The 8,860-nt window shown below is 38.3% G+C and overlaps 1 long non-coding RNA gene across 1 annotated transcript; it reads right to left on the bottom strand.

Moving 5' to 3' along the window:
• Nucleotides 1-657: 657 nt before the first annotated feature.
• LOC122445880 lies at nucleotides 658-3,035 on the bottom strand. The gene is made up of 4 exons (XR_006270711.1): nucleotides 3,024-3,035; nucleotides 2,675-2,689; nucleotides 1,643-1,646; nucleotides 658-795 (listed from the first exon to the last, which is right to left on the bottom strand). It is a non-coding gene; the product is annotated as an uncharacterized LOC122445880 (long non-coding RNA).
• Between the last annotated feature and the right edge of the window lie 5,825 nt (nucleotides 3,036-8,860).

The raw sequence follows: 8,860 nt of genomic DNA, 5'->3' as shown, positions 1-8,860 counted from the left end.
TCCAGAGATGACTGTTCTGAAATCCTCATGCGGGGAGAGGCCAGGGAATGAATTCTCTCCAAGAGCCTCCAGGAGGAATACAGCCTTACTGACACATTGATTTTAGGACTTCTGATCTCTAGAACTGTAAGATAATATATTGGTGCTGTTTTAAGCCAATAAATTTGTGGTAATTTGTTATGGTAGCATTAGAAAACTAATGTACTGTTTAAAAAATGAATTCCTACAATGCAAGAAGTATCTTCGGAAAGATTTAAAATTTCACCTTTAAGCCTTACTCATCAGCAAATTTTATTTCTATAAATACAGAGAAAAGCCTTATTAAAAACTGTTAGGGGGACTTCCCTGAAAGTCCAGCGGTTAAGACTTAGCCTTGCAAGGCAGCCTCCTGAAGGTTTGATCCCTGGTCAGAGAGCTAAGATCCCATATACCTTGCAGCCAAAAAACCAGAAGAGAAATGAGAAGCAATGTTGTAACCAATTCAATAAGGACTTTAAAAATGGTCCACATTAAAAAAAAAATCTTTAAAAAGAAAAAAAGACTATTAGGAAAAGGCACGTTCATTGGAGATTCCCAGGGGGTGCTAGTGGTAAAGAACCCGCCTGCCAATGCAGAAGACATAGGTGGCTCGGTTTCAATCCCAAGGTCAGGAAGATCCACTGGAGGAGGGCATGGCAACCCACTCCAGTATTATTGCCTGGAGAATCCTATGGACAGAGGAGCCAGGTGGGTTACAGTCCATAGCGTCACAAAGAGTCGGACATTACTGAGGCGACGTAGCACGCACACAAGATGCTTCTATTGTCTTCCCATGCTGGGTGCCAGAATCTTGACTGTGGTTGTCAATTTGGAGTACAGATGATTCAGACACTATACCAAGTCCTACATAAAGTGGTCCTTCAATTTGTGACATTAAAATGATAACAAGGATTAAGACTGATTTAGTTACACTAAAGAATCAGAACCCCAATCAGTTTACTTAACAATTAACTTAAAGGGGGAGGGATAAATTGGGAGGTTGAGATTAACAAATATACACTACTATATACAGAATAGATAACCTACTGTATAGCACAGGGAATGCTACTCAATTCTCTGCGGTGAAGAATCTAAAAAGAGTGGATATATGTACATGTATGTCTGACTCACTTCACTGTATACCCGAAACTAACATGGCATTGTAAAAACCATATTCCAGTAAAAATAATGAAAAGTTAACTTAGAGAGTAAATAATATATAGGCTTTGTTCAAGTTAGCTCCCCACTCTTTATTAAAAGTCTAATATACTTTAATCCTGCTGTCTTTGGTTTCAGTTTCTCCCTACAGGATGACAATCCCTCTGCCCTCAGCCTAACTATAATGCATCCGCAGATCCACTCGCCTACTTCACATTTCCTCTAGGTTGTCTCAGATGTTCCAAGTCCAACATGGGCAAAATAATCAATCAGCTCTACCCCACCCCACTTCCCACCTCATGCTCTGTCATCCTTTATTCCCTGATTTACAAGGCTGTCAGAGAAACAGAACACCATTTGATATGCTTGTTAATTTTTTTAATTCCTAAATATTCCTTACATCTGCCCTCTCCTCCCTGCTACAACCATGGTCCAGCTCTAAGACCTCAGCCTCTCTCTCCAGGACCACTCTCACAGCTCCCTCATTCATTTACCTTGAGGCAGGTAAATTCGTTGAGTCAATTTGTTCCAAACAGACTGCAGAAAAAACATTCTAACATACACATCTAATCACTCTTTGTGACCCCTATGGACTGTAGCCTGCCAGGCTCCACTGTCCATGGGATTCTCCAGGCAAGAATACTGGAGTGGGTAGCCATTCCCTTTTGCAAGGGATCTTCCTGACCCAAACCTGGGTCTCTTGCATTGCACAGAAATTCTTTACCATCTGAGCCACCAGGAAAGCCCAATCATTTACCACTGCTTATGTGAAACCCATCCTTATTCTACCTCACTAGCTTCAACTGAAGGCCAACTCTTCAGTTTCCTGCTAGAGTTATACATGTGATAGCTTCCCCCCACTACTCGCTGCAACACCTTAGAACAGTTCCCAGTTTCCATTTGGAAATCTATGGGCTTCTGGAGAACCTGGCTCCTGCCCTGCCTGGTATCTAGTATCTGGAACGGAATATGTGGCTTCATACAGATATGCTATTTAAGAATGTGCACATGACCTCTACTAGTCCAATCAGAGTGGATCTAGGACTGGGGTTGGAATTTCTTGCACAAAGTCTCTGGACAATAGGGTAGATGAACCAGAGGGCTGGGATGCTAGATGCCAATGTAGTATCATGAAGAAGGAAACCCACTAAGGGCAAATATGGCCTCTGAGGCACATATTTGTCCTGGGATAAAACCATGAGCTTCTGCATGATATTATGCCTGAGGGCTATGTTACCTTGAAATGTTTCCATTTTATGAGTAAATAAATTTCTTTCATTATTTAAAGTATTTAAATTGAGATTTATATAAATGGATAGATACCCTGTGTTCATGAATTGGAAGACTAAATATTGTTAAGATGTCAATTCTTTCCACTTTGATCTACAGATTCAACACATCCCAATCAAAATCCCAGCAAGCTGTTTTGTGGACATCAACAAACTAATTCCAAAGTTTGTGTGAAAAAGGCAAAAATAAAAAATAATCAACAAAATACTGAAAAAGAAGGAAGCTGGAAGACTGACACACCAGATTGCAAGACTTACTATAAACTATGGCAATCAAGACAGTGTGGTATAGGATAAGAACAAAAAAAGATATACAGATTAGTGGAACAGAAGAGTCCAGAAACAGATCCACCCAATATAGACAACTTACCTTGGATAAAGAAAAAAAACAAAATCAATTCCATGGAGGAAAAAAAAAATAGTCTTTTCAACGAACCATGCTGGAACAATTGAACTTGCATATGCAAAAAAAAGTCTAGACACAGACGTTACACTGGTCACAAAAATTAAATTTTGTAAAGATTATTGTAAAGAAAAATAATTTTCCTCTACTCACACTCAGAACACTTCAGCAGGCAGATGTGTTTCCCACACCAAGCAATTCTCCAACACCTGCTGAATGGCCTACAATTCAATTTAATACTGACACTAGCCAGATTCAGCACAGACTCCATGAGGTGGCTGGCACCCACTCCAGATGCCGGCTCCAAGTCCAAGATGTCACCTGTGCTTCTGACCAACTGGCTGTAAACCAGAGTTTCCAAAACCCCTTCCTAAGGTTTCAATCATTCAAGTTTCCATGACCCACTCCTGAGGTATAATAATTTTCTAGAACAGCTCAGAGAACTAGAGGAAATACTTATGTTTACAGGTTTATTACATAGTAAAAGACCCAGGTGAATAGCCAGATTAAGAAATATGTGGGGCAAGGTCCAGAAGGGTCTTGAGCATAGGAGCGTTTATCCCCTTGGAGTTGGGTTGCACCACCCTCCAGGCATCTGGATATATTCACTGACCTGGAAGCTCTTCAAGCCTCATACTTTGGAGATTCTTTGGAGACCTTATCATGTAGGCAAGACACATCCACTTCATTTCTAACCCCTCCCCTCTTGTCTCCAAGAACTGGGGAGTGGGGCTGCAAGTTCAAGCTTCTAATCTCAGCTTATTCTTTTTGGTGACCAGCCTCTCCACCCAGAGGTGCATCAAGAGTTCTTTCATTAGAATAAAAGTTCTTATCATCCAGGAGGGCTTCCTGGTAGCTCAACCAGTAAAGAATTCTCCTGCAAAGCAGGAGAACCCAGTTCAATTCCTGAAGTTACAAAGGTCTCAGGAACTCTGTGCCAGAAATTGGGGATATGTGTGGGTGTGTGTGTGTTTACTGCAGCATTATTTATGATAGTCAAGGTATGGAAGCAACCTAAGTATCCATCAATGGATGAATGGATAAAGAAACCGTGGTATATATACAATGGAATATTACTCACTCATAAAAAGTGATGAAACATGAATGGACCTCAGAGGCATTATACTAAGTAAAATAAGTCAGACAGAGAAAGACAAATACCATATGACCTCACTTACATGTGGAATCTAAAAACAAAAAGGGTCACATATAGAGGGAATAGATTGGTGGTTGCCAGAGGTGCGGATGGAGGGTGGGAGAAATTGAGTAAACTGTTTTTATGGGTTTTTTCCTTAGTTTAAATACATTGAATTAAAACATTTCTAAACTTCTACTCTGTGAAGACTGTTAAAAGAATCAAAAGATATGCCACAACTGGAAAATATTTGCAAATTGTTAAAGGATTTTCATTTAAAAATACAAAGAACACTGAAAACTCAGCAATAAGAAAACAGACAACCCACCAAAAAAAAAAACCAAAATGGGCAAAAGATCTGAACAGACACCTCACCAAGGAAGATGGCAAATAAGTATTTGCAAAGATGCTCATCTTCATTTGTCATAGGGGAAGTTCATGAAACAAAAGTGAGATACCACACACATCTCTCAGAATGACTAAAACCCAGAACACTGGCAACACCAAATGCTGGTGAACATGCAACACAACAGGTACTATCACTCGTGCTGGCTGGGGATGCAAATGGTACAGGCTCTTTGGCAAAAATCTTGGCTATCTCTTCAAAAGTTAAACATAGTCTTACCATACCATATCATACATACAATTACCATAACATACAATTCGGCAATCTTATCTTTTTTTAATCTGTAACATTTATTTAGGCAAAAAAAAATTCCCCAAAACAAAATCTGTACACACAGCATTAATACCTATGTGACGTCTTGATTTAAAATACAGTGTGATTCATGTGCAGGACACTTCCATTCATCCAGTCACAGTCAGAACAGAGCCTTCAGTCCAGATAATTGAGAGTCTTTGAAATGTATACATATTACACTTTCCAATGAAATTTTTTATATCCTTTGAAAGAAGTTAAACTCTTCCACCAAAATTTAAGCAAAAGATTGTTTTCTTCTACATTCACGAGTCAGCAAGAACTTGACACTGGGAATTCTATAAAAGTCAGGAATTTCAAATTTTTATTCTTACAGATTATCTGAGAGTATGAATCTTGACATAATATCCTCCCATTTTTAAATGCTCTCAAGAATATCCTGCATTTATAAAAGGATGTCTCAGCTTTCATTAGCTAAGTAGCTTCCTGCCTCTAAGTTGATTAAAATAAGCTTTAAAAAACCCAATTTGAACAATGTTCCAAAATAAATTCAAAATTAAGCATGTATTATTAATGAACTACATTTATGATTTCTCATCATCTGATAAATTTGGATTTTATAAACATCCCTAATAGCTATTCTGTCTAGGTATGAAGTTAGGATGTGCTCTCTGAAAGAGCTGTGCTACATCCAGAGATATAGCTTTGATTTTCTTGTAATTTACAAAAAAAAGGGGGCAGGGAATAGGCAGAAAAAGCCCTTTCTCAGGGTAACATAGAGTGTCTTAGGTTAAGATTTGGAAACCAAAGAATGCACAATTAGGAATAGACATGTCATGCAAAAGCTATAAAATACTAAAAAATATATAACAATTACTCATTCAAAGCACACTCAGCAAAATTTCCTATCATACTGCTAGTTTCATCACTGAATGAAGTCTGCATTTGCTTTATTACTTAAATAAATAGTTCCTGAGTTAACACGAAAAATGAAAAAAATGTGTCAACATAAAGCAATTGGTAAAGTTTAAACATCCAATATCCACACAACCATTTGAAACTGCTGCAATGGATTTGAGAGGGAAACCATAAGTTTGCAAAACTGTAAGCTGCGGCAATCTTATTTATCCAGTTTATTTGAAAACCTATATTCACTTAAAACCCCACAAACAAAAAAACAAACAAAAATCCTGCAAACAACTGTCTATACCAACTTATAACTGCCTGAAACTGGAAGCAACCAAGAAGTCCTTCCATAGGTGCAGGGATAAACAGACTGTGATGCATGCAGACAACAGAATGTAGTTGAGTGTAAAAAAGAAGCTGTAAAAAGATACAATGGGAGCTTCTGTGCTGGCTCAGTGGTAAAGAATCTGCCTGCCAATGCAGCGGCCATGGGTTTGATCCTTGGTCTGAGAAGATTCCACACATCACAGGACGACTAAGCCCATGTGTCACAACTACTGAGCCAGTGTTCTGGAACCCGCCAGCCCTGACGAGAGACCACTGCAATGAGAAGACCATGTACAAGAGAGAAGCCTCTGCTCATCACAACTGAAGCAGGCCTGTGCGGAGCAATGAAAGCTCAGCACAGCCAAAAATAAAATAAAAATTAAAAAGACATGATGAAGGACTCTTAAGTGACTATTTATTACTGGGTGAAAGAAGCCAGTGTGGAAAAGCTATATTGCTTAGTCCAAATATAGGCCATTCTGGAAAATACAAAACTATGGACAATAAAATGATCAGTGGTTGTCAGGTTTTCTGAGAAGGGAGGAGTAAAGAAACAGGAGGGGAACAGGGGGTTTTCAGGGGGCAAATGGGATTTTTCTCACTATAAGTCAAAACCCATAACCTACCTGTACTTTATATTCTAAGACTAATGTTGTCTGTGAGCACTTTATACTGTGTTCATTCATAAATTCATTCATCATTTCCTCAAGAAGTGATTATCAAGCATGACTTAATACATACAGTATGTCCTAGGTCAAAATATTCTGTGTGTATTTGCACTTATTGCATCCCTTACTGGAATTTCTTTCTCCATTACTTGCCTAGTATTTGCCTGTTTGACATTCTAAGCTTGCCCCAGTTATAAAGTGCTCTGAAAACACATACACAGTGCCTCTCCCCACCTGGAGTTAGTTCATCCTCTTGTCTGTCTCATGTGAGCTTCTATACTTGAATGTTTCACCATATGGACCAGTATTGGACTACATCTCTTCTATAAGCTCTTCAAGGTGGGGGAGCATTGCTATTTAAATGACTTTATAAACTGTAACCGCCAGTCAGTGAAAACCTTGAACACTCACTGTTCAGAGAAATAGACTTTTAATATCTATTTTATGTGTGCCTATAAAACATATAAAATAAAAATAATGCAGGTTTTTAGTAAGGTTCAGAGATCTTTACACAGAAAGAAGAAACATTAATGTACCTTAAAAGTCAAAACCACACAGAATGCAATTAAATGATCAACACCGATGGGCTACAGATTTCTGGGAGAGACTCAGGAGTCAGGTGATGAGTGGGCTTGGATCCAGGGACGTGGGTGTGAAGACTGGACCAGAATGTAGCATCCCCAGCAAATCCTCCATTAACAAAGATGGTAACTGTCTTCCATTTATTTTTTTAATGAATTAATAGATTATGTAATTGAGAGCTGTTTAGATTCATAGCAAAATTGGGCAGAAGTACAGAGTTTCCTCATTTACTCCTTGTCTGCATACATGGCTCTTCCCCCACAATGGGCATCCTGCTCCCCGTGGTCCTTGTTAGAATGGAGGACACTGCCCTGCAAGGCAAGGTGTGCCTGTCTTTCCTAGAGGGTAAACATCTTCCTAGTTTTAGAAAAGTTCTAAATGTTCAGGAAAACTGAAATCATAACAATAATACTATTGTGTTAAAGAACACATATGAACTTCTTACGTATTTTTAATGTACAAAATATTTGGCCTATCAGAACTTCAGCTTTATAACTAAAATGTCAGATCAAGCAATTGATTTAGATTTGTGATTTAAAGTTGAAATCTTCCTGAATTGGAACATTTATGTGACTTTTATTAAACTTTACTGTATTTACACATTCAATTTATTACATTTATAAGTTATACAATACTTAGGTTTTATTTATTAGGTCAAAATACTTATAAAGGAACTGGGATGCATTAAATTTGCAATGCAGTTTAAAGATACAAAATGTGTAAACAGTCCAGACTTAGCAGTAATAAGAGCCCCCCTGCAACTGACAGTTAATAATTGCTAAAAAATATAAATGTAGTATGGGCTTTAAAGCTTTGGGAAAAACTAGGGCTTTATATCTGTGACTTATTTTAAAAATCTCAATAGACTTTTTTGAAATAGATGCAGTTTCCTCTGAGGAAAACAAAAACAACCTCTCATATCTAACTTTTCCAGAGCAAATCAACCCTTCCTTTAATCTTTGAAACCTCTATAACTGTATAAAAATATAGATTTTCCCCTGCATTTATCTCTTTGCTATCATGCAGTGAAATTCCAGAACACAAGGACAATGTCTCATTTATATCCAATTCTGTAATGTCTGGCATAAGCTTTTGGCACACAGTAAGTGCTCAATAAATACTGAACATAATGCAAAGGTTTTGGAAAAGACAGCAGAGCATGACTTAATATCTCCAATGTACATTTATTCATTGTTAAGATACTAGTACCAAGCAATACAAGTGTATCCCAGGTAACTTGAAGCATGATTAACATTTTGGTCAAATTTCAGAGTGAAAAAAAACTGTGTAACAGTTCATCTCTCTTCCCATCCATTCCTGTGCCAGTTAAATTCCACAGGAATTGCTGTGGATTCTTTAACTTTGCTTCTTATCCTTGAGCAGCTCCGAGGCTTCAGAATTTGTTGGTTGTTTCTGGATCTTGATTTAAACATTGACTTTGCCACAGTGAAAAGCACTTGGAACGAAGGAACCCATGCTCAAGTACTGATCCTGCCACAGGCCAAATGCAACAGAGCAGCTGTGCAGCCTGGGGCTGAGTGGTCCTCTCTGAGCACCACTGTCCTTGTCAGTAAAAGAAAATGCTCTCAGGATTTGCCTCACAGAGATTCTGTGCTTACAGAATGCCATCATAAGGTATAAATTCGGGGCAACTATACAAATGAAAGATGCTACATGCTCACAAAAACCACTTCTCTCTCTGTCTCGACATTGCTT

This window comes from Cervus canadensis, chromosome 8 (assembly GCF_019320065.1).
Source record: "Cervus canadensis isolate Bull #8, Minnesota chromosome 8, ASM1932006v1, whole genome shotgun sequence".
NCBI classification, from domain to species: domain Eukaryota; kingdom Metazoa; phylum Chordata; class Mammalia; order Artiodactyla; family Cervidae; genus Cervus; species Cervus canadensis.
This window is presented reverse-complemented; position numbering and strand designations above follow the sequence as displayed.